At 45.6% G+C, this 16,440-nt stretch overlaps 1 protein-coding gene across 1 annotated transcript in view; it reads right to left on the bottom strand.

Moving 5' to 3' along the window:
- Nucleotides 1-10,629, bottom strand: part of ZNF516 (zinc finger protein 516) — a 94,651-nt gene extending 84,022 nt beyond the window's left edge. The window contains exon 1 of the mRNA XM_021385782.1: nucleotides 9,991-10,629. The gene's annotated coding sequence lies outside the window, so the exon portion shown is untranslated. The remainder of the gene's footprint in view (nucleotides 1-9,990) is intronic.

Genomic DNA, 16,440 nt, shown 5'->3' with positions numbered 1-16,440 from the left:
TGACTTGAACGAAAATACATTGATTTTGAGTCACTTTAAATGTCTTCCAAGTTATTGGGTCAAAACAAACCAAACAAGGTTTTCATTTCAGTTTGCGCAACTATAATGGTTACATCCTGTTCACAGAGTAAAGAACAACTTGATCTTATATTCAAAGTAAAATAATCAATTAAATAAAAAATAAAAAAAAAACTTCTCAGCTATGTAATAGCTTTCAAAAATGAGGCAATAAGAAACAATCCTAAGGAAAAGATAAACTATCTAGCATGCACCACTCCAAGTGATTGTTATATAAACACAGAATAATTACCTTTTAATCCCCTGCTTTAAGAGAGAGATCTCGTTAATCTGAAGAAGTAGGCAAACTCTTTGTTCTACTGTAATACCTCTCCAAATTATTAAATCAGTACAGTAATGAACTAGCTCATGCACGCAGATGCCCTGCTACACTACAGGATGCCTCACCCATCAGTGCCACCAGGCACAGTGTTAGCAACCACAGGAAGAGCAACAAGCACGGGACAATCCCAAGCTGACTGCACCCCGGTAATTGCACCACCTTGGCCTTATCACGTTTGAGCACACTTCCAAATTGCTACATCTCAGCCAAATCCTTTCCTCCTCCCCCACATAGGACATCTAGTGTGTTGACAAAAGCTCTCAGTAGTTCCAGTCTTCATAGAATCACAGAATCGTGTGAGTTGGAAGAGACCTTTAAAGGTCATCTAGTCCAACTCCCCTGCAATGAGCAAGGACACCGACAGCTAGATCAGGTTGAACAACCTGACCTTGAGTGGGATGGGGCATCTACCACCTCTCCAGGCCATCTGTTCCAGCGCTTCACTACCTTCATCATACTAAAAAAAAAAAAAAAGAACAACAACAACGAAAAACTTTTTTCTCATATCCAATCTAAATCTCCCCTCCCTTAGTTTGAAAACATTTCCCCTTGCCCTATCATAACAGACCCTACTAGAGAGTCTGTCCCCTTCCTTCTTACAGCCCCCTTTTAGATACTGAAAGGCTCCTCCCAGGTCCACCAGAGCCTTCTGTTCTCCAGGCTGAACAGCCCCAGCACTCTCAGCTGGTCCTCACAGGAGAGGTGTTTCATCCCTTGGATATTTTTTGTGGCCCTCCTCCGGACGTGCTCCAACAGGTCCATGTCTCTCCTGTACTGAGGACTCCACATCTGGATGCAGTGCTCCAGGTGAGGCGTCACCAGCACAAAGTAGTGGGGCAGGATCACCTCCTTCAACCTGCTGACCACGCTTCTTTTGATGCAGCCCAGGCTATTGGCTTTCTGGGCTGTGAGGGCACATTGCTGGCTCATGTCCCACTTGCCATCCACCAGTACCCACCCCCAAGTACTTTCAGTAGGGCTGTGCTCAATCCTTACATCCCCCAGCTTGTAATGATAGTGAGGGTTGCCACAACCCAGGTACAAGACCTCACACTTGGCTTCACAAGGTTTTCCTCGGCCCACTGCTAGAGCCTGTCTAGGCCTCTCTGGATGGCATCCCATCCCTCGGCTGTGTCAAAGGCACCACATAGCTTGGTATCACCCACAAAGTTGATGATGGTGCGCTTGATCCCACTGTCTTCACAGGTATTGGTGTCAAACCCAGAAAAGAAACAATGGGCACGGATTAAGAAAAACAAACAAAATCCTCATCCTGTTGATTCAGCCGTTTCATAGCAACTCTTTCCTGAAAAAAGGGGTAGAACAGGCTGAGGGACCAACCCAAGCCCAGGACCTCAGTGGAGATCATTGGTCAGCAGCCACAATAAGCTGTCATTTCTGTGTCCAAGTGCATCATGGTAGTAAAAACCGAATGAATAGCGCACATTTCTCCTTCTGGCCAGGTAAGAGGTTGTATCTGTTATTCTCTGAAGATGTCCTTGGAGCTTGAACTTTTCTTTCAAACCCAGAAGTTCTCCTTTCACATAATGGGGAATATTCCATGTTCATACATGCCTGTACATATGGCAAAAGTGATCTACTGAATACAACAGCCTTGCTTATGAGCTTAGTATGTCCACACTCCCAGAGAGACCACACAGCTATGTAAAACACCTCATCAAGGAAAAAGCAGTGAGGTTTGGGTAAAATGAGTATACCCAACACTGCAGTGAACACTCCCCTGAAAATGTTAAATCACCATTTTGGATTAATCTAAACCCTTTATAGTTGCTAATATGCTTTCCTTCCTTTACCTGGAACTCTCTGAAACAAATGTGCCATACTAAAACAAGCAGCTTCTCCTAGATAAACCCAGCATTGTTATATCATTTCCTAACATTTATGCTGTTTTCAAGAAGAAGATTTAGTGCACTTTTTAAGAGCAGCAAGTAATTCCCCCTGATTCCTTTGCCTTGGAATCTCCCAACTGCACACCAGAGAAGAGTTATCTGCAGTGACACCTGCAGTGTCTCTCTCTAAAAGCATATGTAAGAAAGCACTGTCAAAACATGCTTCCCTAAGTGGTGCCAGAGAGGAATTTTGGGCCAAAAGAGATCCATATAGGGGCTGCAGCAGGAGAGCTTGGGGAGGGGAGCCAGCATGGCCCAACAGAGAGGTGCTTCCCTGCTGCCACACAGGGCACATGGAGCAAGGCGGAGAGGTACATAGGTACATTATCATGCCTTTGCATGGGGCAGCTGCTGAAGCGCCTCTGAGGACTATCGCCATGCTGTCACTTGGCCTGCCTGAGACTCTTCTGGATGAGAATAAATCACAGCTGGCTTGGGGAAGAGCACCAAGCCTCCTGGAATAACACAGCCAGAAGTAAGCTGCAAGAACTCAAGACGCTTTCTTGGTCTGGACACTACATATGAGTGCTGAGTACATCCCAACGTTCAGCATAGCACTTGGGATACTGTGGACTTGTGACATTTTCAGGAAGACTGTGAATCTATAAACTAAGGGATGGGTTACGCCAATGTGTAAACAACGCAGCTCTGTGCAGTAACCACGCAAAACTCTTCTCCTGCCATGTAAGGTGAATTACCTGGGTTTCCATCCCTGTCGTGAACATTTCAAAGAGACGTAGAGTTCCTCCTCTTAAATAAACAAAGCAACTACTTGAGCTCTAAAATTAGGCAACAGTGCATTGTTAATTACCTATGAAATAAAATCCCCGACCGTACAGACTGACCCAAGCAGGCTGACCCACACGAGCCAATCTTTGCCGTCAGTTCAGTAGGTTTCCAAGCAGCCACCAGAATGTGCTGGCACAGCTCTGCTTGCCAGCCCAAGGACAGGCTTTGTACTTAAGGCAAGGATGTTCATTTTAAACAAGAAGTTAGATCCATTTTAATATTGGCAGCGTGGCAATCTCATACAAAAGCTTCAAAACCTATTTAAATTTTGAACCCACTCTGATCTTAGTTTAAAAATATTAAATCAATAACATCCCTAACTAAATAGCTACATTTGCTCCTAGTTAAGCTCTGCCAACACTGGAAATGAACCAGAGATTAATTTGGTTCAACGAATTTGGCTTTTAACCTAGGCAATAAAATTTACTGTAATAAAAGCTCAAATCCTCACTGGCAATGTAAGGATGCCTTAGGGCACTCTGGTTCTTGCCAGCACCACGTATCCACCTTTACAGCTTTAAAATAGATCTTGCCACTTTTTCTTCCACGTGTATAGGTATACACTATGCTCACATTACACACAATGAACTCTGATGTGCAAGGGTTAATAATACAGTGCTTGCTAATATATAACCTCAGAAGTATAGAGGACTATGAACAACCTATTTCTGAAAAACCTGAAAAGGGACAGAATTTTAAAAAAATAAAATAAAATGGAATGGAATAAGGAAATGTTTTGCTCTTTACCAAGGTAAGAAATGCAGAAATACTGAGAATACTGAGCAGCTGCAGAACTCTTAAGTCACTGTTAAACTGCATTCTTGCCTTCGCCATTAACTGTATCACATGCTGCTATTCTAGCAAGCAAGTTTATTTTTTTAGCAATACTTAGCTAGGCATCTTTTGCCATATTTGAGGAACTAAAGAGAACAGAACGTTTGTATTGACCTAAGGATGCCATAACAGTATTGCCTTAATTTTCCCATTGCTTAGCAAGCCACATAACCCTCTTCTCTAAGCAGTGGACCTGTAGTTTGAACAAACACTTTCACAGAACTAGGACATCCCTGTCCTGTATATGCAGAAGAGGAACTTAGCCAGATCTGCACCCCTGAAATCCCCCCCTCAGTGGGCAGCAACAGCAAGCCATCACAGAGAACATGGTCCACCAGGATGAACGGGAGGCAGGGGACAAAAATGCACCGCAACGCGCTGTCACAAAGATGAAGTGCTCTACATGATGCTGCGCTACCAAGGAGGCAGTTTTACCTACAGGCTATAGGCACTGTGCTTGCCTGGTTTTAAATAGGTTGCCAATATCAGGAACGGAAATGAAAACAACAATTTCACATTTTTCAAGCCAGGGCCTGGTAATACCAGCACTTGGCTCCATCTCCAAGAAATGCTGCACTCAGGGTGGCTGAGTAATAACAGTAGTCAGTGGGGCCAGACTGGTAGCCAGTGATGACGTGGTGAATTTTTACTCATAAGAAAGTGTCTGTGAAGTCAGCGAGGCTCTTCAGATGAGTGGTAAATGCTCATCGATGTCAGGAGAAGTTATTCCGTGATTGCTTTGAAGATTTTATGTTGCAGCAGCGCATGCGTGTCTCTGCGTGCACACACACACAGGAGTGAATGAGACTAAATAAAAGCAACAGATTGATCACAAACCTACGCAATCATTTGGGTTACTGCAAAAAGCAGTCAGAAGATGAGATCAATGACTCAAGTGCATGACCCAGAGGAGCCGGCGTAGGCTGTGCCTACCTGTGCGAGGACAGCACATGACTCAGGGAGTACAGGTCTTGATGTACAGCACAGGGACATGGGAGATAATCCATCAGCATCTCCCTCCATTACCTGATCTTCCTTCCATCCTGCTACACTTTCTATGCTACAGTGCATATTTAGCACACTGAATACCAACCTCTGCTCCCACGTACGCTGATCTAAGTTTAAATTAATGAGGCCAAAGTCAGGAGAGAAACACCAATGAAAATCAAAGTATCAGTCACTGGGGTCAAAATGACACAAGCTCCTAAAGTGATGCAATTTGTATCATTTTCTAACCATTGCATTGAAAAAATTACAAAGCCATTTAAATGTTCGTGGGATACAGCACCACTTTACTCCCAGCTGCACTGCAGTGCTCAGAAGACACATAAATGTGAGCTTTGTGTCTGTGCACATTCACTATGCCATAGAGATCTTACTAATAAGCTGTATCACCAAAACCAGAATGATGTCAGGGCTGTTTGGAAAAGCAGAGCATCTTCGCACTGGGGGAAAACCGCACAAACAGTACCTTACACATGAAGACATCCATGCTGTATGTGATGGGAAACTTACTCCTCCCTAGCTGCTCCCATCTACTGTGACTATTCATAGAACCATAGAATCATTAAGGTTGGAAAAGACCACTAAGATCATCCAGTCCAATTTCATCCAGTCCACCCATCCCCACCATGCCCACTGACCACGTCCCTCAGTGCCACATCCACACAGCTCCTGAACACCTCCAGGGACGGTGACTCCACCACCTCCCTGGGCAGCCTGTGCCACTGCCTCAATGCTCTTCTGAGATGAAATTTTTCCTGTTATTCAACCTGAACCTCCCCTGGCTAGTCACCCTCTGTACAAGACACGAAGGGGGCCAGCATACAGATGAACCACCTTCACTTTTCCAGGGAATTATCAGGTTAATTTATGGGACAATCCTGGTGCGCTGTCATTACCCGCATAACTGGGTACCCACAGAGCAGGAGCCCCATGGCACTGTTCCCCTGAAGGACTGGATGGAGCCCACGGCCACGCACAGACACCAGCTGCATTTGGAGGAGAGCAGAAATGCAGAAAGTGTTTCCAGAGCACAGGCACACAGGCAGCAGCGTTCCCTATCACAAAAAGCGCTGGCAAATTACTGCTGCGTATGGTGGACAGACATTCAAATGCCAGCTGAGGATCAAACGCTGAAGTTGGCTTCCCTCTTCTCTAGTGAAATGCACAGTAAATTCAATTCTAATAACTTAGTATTGTGAAGAGGGCTATGATAATTAACTGACATTTATGAGCATTTAACTTGACAGCAGATATGCTTTGAGGAATTTTAATGACCCATTAATGGATCCATACAACCACATGTACACACGAGATACAATCGAGTCCAGGGACTGATTCCTGCTATGTGTTTGTACACATCCCGGGAAAAACAGAAATAGATCACTGCTGCTGGGTGCCACCATATGACAATGGTTATAATTATGCCGCCCTGATAAATCATCATCTTTTGTAAGACTAAACCACTGAGTTTGTATCAGGTGAAAACAAACGCCTGGCACGTCCCCACACACCTTTACCCGATCGTCATGTTGTGGTTTGATTTATAGGACGGCTTAGCAGAAGGAGCTATCACAACTACAGAAGCTTGGAAGAAGAAACTGCCGCGTGTCTTCATTTTAACCCCTCTAATGTGCTCAGTACGTTAGGTTTTTACTCCTCCCCACAGGAGGAGAAAAGTTATACCCAGCGCATTCTTTGTAAAAGTAATCAGCGTTGAGGTCATAGCGGTAAAGGCCATGTCTAGAAAATGCACTTTCATCAAATTCATGAGCATTCATGGAAAAGACGGGCTATGAACAACAGACTTCCCCACTTTGTACTACTGTTTTTTTAACGGCTGGTTTTGCTGACACATGTCTTTCCCAAACCTAGCTACTTCTAACAAACTCCGTCCGTTCTCAGGAATTTCTTTGTTTCCCTTCTCAAGGCAGTCCGCTGCCAAGCAGAGTACCGATCAGGCCCCAGTGCCATCAGCATTCTGCCCGCTGCCGCCAGCACCCTGCGTTCCCAGCACAGCCCCATTCTCCTCCCGCCCCCCTTGCAACACTTCATCCCTAACACAAACCTGCTCCACTTCATACTCCTCCTCCAAAAACCCCACAGGCTCCACATGCCACATCCACCCACTCAGCCCAAGGCTCCCCATGCTCAGGCTGCCAGTGCTGACACCAGCTCAGAGGCACACGGCAGCCAGGAGATGGGGACCACAGAGCAAGGCAGGTCTGGGGACAGAGCAGCAGGAGCAGGGTCTGGTTCCCACTATGCTGTCCCTCCCAAGTCTCGCGTCCTTTAAAGTAACTGCACAAAAGAAAAATCCAGCCACTTCTTGCACATGTAGACACGTGCTTGGCCAGCTTCCTCCTCCTCTGCTTACGATCTCCTCTCCTAACCCCCCCTCAAGCAGTACTTGCGCTGTAACTTTTCCCAGGACCCCTGGTGACACAGCGGACCGCCCCGCGTGAGGCAATGCGCAGACACCAGATAGCTCCTGCACAGCTCTCAGCGTTCCCTGCCTGATGACAAGAAGAATAAAGACACCCACCTACAGGAACCAAGTGTTCCTAGGGATGGGGAAACTGGTTTCCCATCCTTCCCATCTTCCTGGGCATCCACGGATCCTCCCAAAACACCCTTTTCTCCCCTGTATTTCTGTATAGCCTTGTTGCATCCCCCTTCCCCTCAGAGCCGTGTTCAGCTCTATAGCCTGATTTTCTGAGTTTTCCTCTCCTCAAGCATTTACAGCAGCTGCTGCCCACGCCAGCTCCTCAGTGCCTCTGCAAGCCTGGAGCTGATGCCAGCTGCAGAACAACCCAGAGATGTGCACAAGTCACCCAGCTAAGCCTGCGCAGCTCGGCCATCCCATGCGCAAGGTGTGACCTCACAGTGGAGTTACATGAAAAGTAATTTGGGGCATCTGCTCTTCAGCAAAGTTCTCAGAGCAGCCGTTATGCTCCACGAGAAAGCTCTGAGTTACACCAGATAAAACCCACCAGACTCACAGCACAGAAGTAAAGCAGGGGTGACTGTAAAGAGCACTTCTACTGCTCCTCTACAGAATTACTTTTCATAATTTTTTTCCACGTTCATATACTCCTCTATCTATATATATAATATTTTTAACAGAAAATTAGAACTAACTTTGCTTTGAAAATTAGAATGACAAACTGGGATTTCAGCTCCTCAAACACCGTTCTCTTCTCCAAAGTGTAAAGCACACAGAACAACACAGACTAAGATGGCTTTTTAAGAACAACAACAATCTGTCCAATGTCTAACATCTCCTCTGCTGTCAGACTTGCAATTCTGATCATCCTGTCCTTCTTTCTTAAATATTCAAGGGAGTGTGTCCTCCATGGGGACAGCCAAGGGCAGGGACTCTCCTGAGCAGTGGCATCTCCAATGTACTGGGGAAGTACCAGCTTGGACGGCAATGCTCCCAACCCAATTGTGTAAGGAGTCAAACCAAACTTCAGACAAACTTCTTGATCTTGCCATTACGCTGGGCCTCTCACTCTTCCCCATGCCCACTGTGCTTCCTCTCCAGTTTCGTGGGAGCACAAAACTCACACACAAACCTAGAGTAGCCACGTTAAGAGAATAACCATCTGCCTTCTTCCCCAGGACAGAGATGCAAGCCTTGACCTCGGGACACCAGTCTCAGAGCCTGCAGGAGGCCGGAACAAGCTTTTTGCAAGGGGAGAAAAGCAGCTAGGCTTTAGGAAGGTTAAGAAATCCCTAACATCTCAAAGACACCATTTCTTTCCTTTTCCTCTGGCTGCCAGAGTGGCCGGCCCTGGTGGATTCCTCTTTATGTAGTATCTTCCATTCCTCTTTGAAATCAGTTCTGGGTTTCTCACACTTCTTGTTCTCCCCTTTACTTTCCATGAGAGCCAAGCTAGCAAGAATTACAAGTCTCCCCACCAACCTTCTCCAGCACCCCAGATCTAGCTATAATGTTACAGAAGTCTTCTACATCTGCCATTTGACTGCATTTCTCTTAGCAAGTATTGAAAAACCAACAAACGTCACTATGTTATCTCAAGGTGCACAGCAGGACATAGCAGCAAAGGGAGTATGAAAGCCACAGCACCTTCTGAGCTAGATAGCAGAGATCAGAATAAGATCTAAAGGACTCCAGCACAGCTCTAAGCCTTGATGAAGGCTCTGAGGGGATGCCTAGCTCGGAGATGGATTTGCGACCTGCAAAATACAGGTGGCAGTTAGAAGATTTTGTTACACAGGGGTACAACCAAAGGCAGTTTGGAGGTTAGAATAGGACATGCAAAAGTTACCAATCTATAGCACACCACAGCTCCCATGCCATCAGTGGCCTCTGTGCAATCCCAGCACAGCTGAGGCAGGCAGGGCCCACTGGGTCCCAGCCCAGCACCAGCAGGGCCACCGGCGCATGGCCAGGCGGTGTTTAAGTAATAAAAGCAAGAAAAAGAAAGAGCAGAGGTCACTGCAAGGTGTCCATAGCTTAACTATCCCATGATCACACCACTCCCTCCTATACCACGTACATTCCCATGGCTTTAAAAATGCACTAAGTTCTTCACGGAAGCTGTAAGAGGCCCAATGGCAAACAATTCAGCATTCAAAAACCAGCACTCACTGGCCTGCATGAACGTCACTGATTGCCTCACTGCCTTAGCTCTGTTTTTCAGACCCTTAACAAGCTCACTCATCCTTTTACAGTCCTCAGGCCCTTTGAAAACTACATTTCAGAACACCAGAATTGCGGGGACACAATCTGGAAGACGCTTTTGAGCCACAGACGCCCAATTTTTAAGCACGTGAAACTCTGAGAGGAAACACTGGCAACCCCAGCCCTCCACACTGCCGGCTTTTGTGAAAGAAATTCATGGTGACCTATAATCCCTAATCAACCTAGAAAATAAATGACTGATAAACCAATCTGCTTGTAACCTCATTAACAGATTCTGGCTTCAGTATCAACAGGGTAATTTGCTAAGACTATTTTTAATCCCAACTGCTAAACCATTAATCCCACAATTTCCACACAGTGCTTTTTCCCCCCTCTAGACTTACCCGAGGTTACCACCAATTTTGCAACTCATGAAAAAGTAGATAAATAAGTAACACCAGCAAATATACACCTCCTGGCACTGGGGAACTGGGAGACTCCGATTACCTGCTTTATCCCCTTAACGTCATTACTTTCTAATTGGAAGGAGTCATTCAGAAGCAAAGCCGCGTGCCTGGCATGTCATCTGACACCTGTACGCACCACTCACAGCACCAACTCCCAGTGCACTTGCCACAGTAAGAACTGACTTATTTCCTCCCATCGTTGATAGTCATTGCTCTCTCTACTAAAATCAGCTCAAATTTAACAGGATGGAGGTTAACAACATAAATTGCAATGTTTTCTCAAACTGGCATTAAAAGATTCTCCAACTATCATTATTAATGTCAACATAAATTATGCATTGAAGATCTCAGCATTCATTACAGAGGTAAAATTCATCTGGGGGGAAAGTAAGAAAAAGGCAAACAGAGTAAGTCCAATTAAAGTATGTATTCATAAATCTCTTGCAGCGTTGCTCAGCACTGATGAAACGCTTCTCTATAATAGTCTTAAAATATGCATTCACAGTGCTGTTAAAAACAGTATCAATAAAGCATTGTGGTAATCAACTCAACGTACAGTTACACACAGGATGCTGCAAGTGAGCTGATGTGATAATCACAGAATCACAGAACGGTTTGGGTTGGAAGGGACCTGAAAGCCCACCCAGCCCCACCCCCTGCCATGGGCAGGGCTGCCCCCCACCAGCTCAGGCTGTGCAGGGCCCCATCCAACTTGGCCTTGAGCGCCTCCAGGGATGGGGCACCCATGTATTACTGCCATGTAAAATGTTTGTCCACGTCATGCTTGTAAATTCTGTTCAAGCACTGGAACGCTGCAATGAGGTCTCCCCAGGGCCTCCTCTTCTCCAGGCTAAACAAGCGCAGCTACCTCAATCTTTCTTCATAGGAGAGGTGCTCCAGCCCTCTGAGCAACTTCATGGTCCTCCTCTAGATAATACACAGGTCTGGGATTTTATTTGGGGCTACATCAATGCACAACAATCTGCAAGGCAGACCTTTGGCTTCATGCAAGCAGCTATGCAAGGGAGGAAAAGCTACATTTAATGTTGGAACAGTAGTGTTTAATGCTCCTTTCAACTTCTGTAAACTACAGCGTTAACCATTTCTAGCTGCTATAAGTTAGCATTCAAGCACCATGTGGAAATTGGAAGCTTAGCAGTTTTTGCATACTATCACAGACTCTTCACACAAACGAGTGAATGATCTTGGGGAAACATTTTTGTGTTCCGAGGTTAAAACAGGTGACTTTAGGAGATAGATGGCAAGTAACTGGTGTCTCACCAAGGAGCACCAGTGACTTTGGGAGTTCTCATGAGCGCTCAGCTAACTGCACGTCTTGGGACTTCAAGGAGACCCTTATCTCCTGAAGCCTCCCAGACGGCCCTACCTATGGCTGCACAGAGAAAGCAAGCTTGAAAACACAGCCACTAGGGGCTCCAAACCCAAAGGGAAGAGAAGCGATCTCATTTCCATAATGGCAAGGTTTAAGCCAACCCTTCAGCTGCCTGATTCATGGCTTTATCATACTTGTGGCTGCCAACCCCAGCGAGGATGCCTCAAAGCCAAGGGAAGCCAGACGGCATCTATTAAACCAGGCAACTCAGCAACCTCTGTGAGAAGACTGAAGGGGGAAGCAGGGGGGAGAAAAAAAAGTCTTCCCAAGCACATCCTCAGCTATTGAAGGACAGCTCTAGTTTCAGACAGCAAAGACAGTAACACCTCACCCACAGTTCTTTACAGCACGTCCCGTTACAGGCTATTGTTCACAACTCTTCCCGCAAATCATTTCAACATCCAGAGCTCAACTGCTTCTTGAGGAAATTATTTCAGGAGGAAAAGAAAATGCTTACTCATGAACCTGGTATGATTATAACAATGAGCTAAAGCAGCGCAAGACAGTTACATTGCACAACTTGAAATGCATCACTTATTGTCCTAGATCTCAGAAAAAGAACAGTCTGAACATTAAAACAAGTCAGAGCATAAATGTGACTCGGTGTCAGCTCACACAATATGGGTTAAACGCTACCACATGGGCAGTGAACACACGCTGCCCTTTCAAAAACAAAGAACACGGATAATTTCTTTCCCAAACCTATTGTTAACAAACAAACGTGGTTATTTTAAAACCAGACTACGATTGTGACCAAAGCACGTGCGAGCACCTCTGTTTCCACCCGTCTCCCTCTATTTCCTGAAAACGAATGCCACTTCACCGCTCACAATCTCCTTAAAAAAGCCAAGAAAAAATTACTACGAAGGCAGCTTTATCACTGCAACAAGGCAACACGAGCATTTCCGTGCTGCATAAAAATAGCAGCAAGGCACTCGCTGCTCTTCCTTTCTTTTACCTGCCTGAAAAGAAAAGCATGTGTGTGTTTGGAATACATTAAAACTCCCTGATCTGATTTTCAGCAAACACTCCAAACCCTCCATAATGTACTGTAACATACGTTTTCTTTAGACTCCAAAGCAAAAAAAAAAAAAAAAAAAAAGAAGGAGAACCAAAGCAGCCACATATGAAATAACACAAATGCTGCCGGTTTAAAATCGTCTGCCTTTTTTTTTTTTTTTAATCATCATAATATAAACTGAACATGTCAGGATGCTAAAAATAGGCACAAATTGTAATTACACGTGCTTTGTAGTTTCTATTTTACTTTGGAAAGATTAGAAGCCAGATCATTTTAAAAACTGTCCTTAAAGATTTGGGGAGCCACAAAATCGCCCTGCTTTGCAATTTGGAGTAGGCTGCTGGAACACATTTCCTCTGCGACACGGCGGCACTGAGAGACGAGCTCCCAACAGCGAGATGGAAATGGGGAAGGGCAGACAATGAAAAAAGTAATTTCTTAGAGATTCTGAGAGTGCCCTGATTACTGATGTAATACCATAAGCTTTAATTAGGAGCTAAGTGCTGTGTGCTAAATTCATCCTCACACACAGCCCTGTAAAGGCAGAGGAGCTCTACAGAAGGTGCCTATGGTGGTTGGGCAACAGCAACGCCTGCCCTATGGCTTCTGCCACAGCCTACAGCAGAGTGGGAATTTGTCAAACGAATGCTCAGCTACACCATATCCTGCTGATACAAACGGAACTCTTTTCGATAAGCAATGCTTTCAATGAACGGTTAGCAAAAGGGTCTTTTAAACAGTCGTCAGAATGTAAGCAATTGAGAATCCCCAGCAGAAGCTGTGTGTCTCCGTCAGGCTTATGGCAGCTCAAAGCACCATCTCCATCAACGAACAACAACACATGCCCTCAGCACCACACAAACAGTCACGTTCCCTACTCAAGATGTTAGTGCACAACCCAGGAGCAGCAAACAAGCGAATGAGCTCGCAGCACCCGAATGCTACTACTGTAAAATATCTGCTAAACTCACCGGGCAATACACAGTTCGGCAGCAACCTGAGAGCCACAAGCATCGTCCATCCATGCGCTACCTCAATCTCAGGACATACACTTAGTTCCCTGAGTCTGTTTGCACAAGAAGTGCTGCTGTAATGCAGTTTCTGGAATGCAAGGAGAAACTGCGAACATGAAATGTCTAACTACACTGATGAGGCTCTATAGATAACCAAGACATAAACAACATCAAAAAATGAATAATCAACATTGAGTAACCATTGCATCAAAAATAACAAAGCTCAACAGCTTCAAATAGCAAAGCAGGTTCAGCAGATCAAGAGACAGAACATTCGCTGACTAACAGTTGGGTAATGAAAGTAAACACTGGCAATGAAGTCATCACCCTAATGAAAGCTAAGGCAATGTAACTACCTGGACCATACGCCAGCAGCGTGCTTTAATGCAGGCTCGCTACCATAATATTTACTAGAATCACTTCTGCTGGAAGAGGAAAGGAAGTCTCACTTACTTTTCACATATGAGTTACAAACAAGAGAGGTGTTCCTCATTACATCTTCCCAGCTCCCAAGCACCATGCTGGTGGTGTCCAAGGTTACGGTGGGGAACCGAAAAGCAGAATTCTACCTTCAGTGACTGAGTCACAACAACTTTACCCTCGCTCTAAAATGTATAAACATTTTCAGCGTGTAAGATTCCTGCTTTCAAAAAGCACTGTTGCTCCAATGTTCAATAATCTGTATTGCAGATATCTAACCAAATAAACGTGACTTTTTTTTTTTCTTTTGGCTGTTTTTTGCAATGCAGTGATTAGTTATCTGGGTGACATTTACTGCTACAGAAAAGAATAACAACAACTAAAAAAAGACACTGGAATAAGTTGCAGCTGACTGTCAATATTCTGAAGGATTTCAGGCTCTGTGGCTGAAACACGAACACAGAAACTGTAATTCCACCCTGAGAGCCCTCACGCAACTCCCAGCAGTCCCAGGGAGGGGCGAGCATGCTCACTGGGGACAGCAACCAGTAACATGCCCATTCCTAGGAAGGCTGTGCATGCCCCTACCCAACGGAGGAACACCGCACAGTGAGGAAAAACAGCTGTCCCTTCCCTCAACTTTCTGTGCAGACATCCAGCGCCCATTCTGGCTGGAAAGGCATCTATCTACAAAGCCATACGCGTGTCTCACACCTTTAAGCAGGCACATCTTCCCTGTGAAATTAGCAAGCTCAGACAAGTTACTTCCTGCAAAACGCAATCACTTTGAGTTTCAGCTTTCTGTTTTGATGACTTTAAGAAATAACAGAGTCCAACCCAGCTTTCCAGTTTGAGTACTCCATACAGACTCCGGCGCTGATCTCATGAAGGCTCACCCATTTGCTCATTCTGCATACGGTGTGTATGTCTTCCCAAAGAAGCGCTTGGCGGAGCATGAATTTCAGTGCTTACAGAACTGAGGGCTTACAAAGCTGTTACCAATTTCAGTGGGTTCGGGCCACGCTAAACATAGATCCCATCCCTCCCACCCCCTTCATTTGATGGGATCTCAACGTAACTCACCAGGCGGTATCACAGATAACCACAGGTAACTGTAGAAGTCACCAGCACACAAAGACCTTACAAAATAATCCAGCTGCCCAATGTTAACAGCACTTTGTGACTACGTCACCCACTCAGCTATTCTCTTGCAGGCTGTCCCCTGTGGTACCGCTATGCAAGCAACCACATCAAGCTACGTTTTGAAGCAGGGCAGCCCAGCAGGCAAGGGTTCAAAATGATGGCATAACCCTCTTCACCTCTTCAATGAGTCCTTTAGCACTGATAACTGACATTATTAAACCCTGGTGACAGCGTGATACTATGACCAACTGTGAAAACACGGGATGCACCTCATTTTTAAAGCAGAGCCATTAGTCACTGCCACAGGAAAACTTTAATCCACAGAAGTTAAATGTCACCACTGTTGCTCCCTCCCGGCTAGCGACACTGCTTCTGAGGTCACCGGCAAATAACAATAGGCAGCTTTCATGTTGGTGATGCAAACTGTTTTCCTTTCTGTGACGTAGAACAACAACTGCCCGTATTTATGGAAGGACTGCGAGCAGCCCTTGGTGCAGATTGGTTTCATAGAATCATAGAATCGTGGCACGGTTGAGTTGGAAGGGCATTTTAAAGGTGACCTAGTCTGACTCCTCAGCAAGGAGCAGGGACACTTACAGCTAGATCAGGTTGCTCAGAGACCTGTCCAGCCTGACTTTGAGTGTCTCCAGGGATGGAGCATCCACCATCTCCCCAAAGCACTGGAAAAGTGCTGAAGTTTTGGTTACATCCAGTAACCGAGAAGGTCAGGTAGGAGCCCAGTTACCACACACCACTCCACTCTTCAGGCATGCTGTGAATAACCTTCTGTTACATCACTCTTTGCTTTAAAAGAACATTATTCTCACTGATGTTTAACATTGCCTTTTTTCCTCCCCCGTTTGCATTATCCCTACATATTCAACCAACAGCACAGGGGAGTAATGCTGCCCTATCCACACCGGCTTTATGACATCACTAATGGGGCATCTCCTCACCATCACTGGGTGCTGAAGGTTTCCCAGAGATGCCCAAACATAAATCATCGATACAATCTGAGAACTTTCCACACCAGGAGGTGGTGAAGGTGCACACGGTGTCAGTCACACGGAGCAGCCCTTCCATTACTGCTGCATGGGGTTCAGCCCCTGACTCAGCGCTGCCCCCACACCTGCCCCCCGCAATGCCCATCCCTGCCCCGCGTGCACAGTGCCATGCTCTCAGCCCACATGCAGTGACAGCCCTTAGCACAGGGCGATGGTCAGGCATCGAGACACACAGAACAAAATAAAACTCCCTTCTATCAGCCCTCCCACACTTACATGGGGAGGGGGCACAAATCCGACAGCAGAGCTTGAAAAACACACTCCTCAAAAGCAACCCACGTTTTGCCGTTCAGCTCCGGCACAAATTTATGCTTTTTCTTTTTTTTTTTTTTT

This window comes from Numida meleagris, chromosome 2 (assembly GCF_002078875.1).
Source record: "Numida meleagris isolate 19003 breed g44 Domestic line chromosome 2, NumMel1.0, whole genome shotgun sequence".
In the NCBI taxonomy this organism is placed as follows: Eukaryota; Metazoa; Chordata; class Aves; order Galliformes; family Numididae; genus Numida; species Numida meleagris.
Note: the sequence above shows the minus strand (reverse complement) of the source record. Positions and strands in the feature narration are given on the sequence as shown.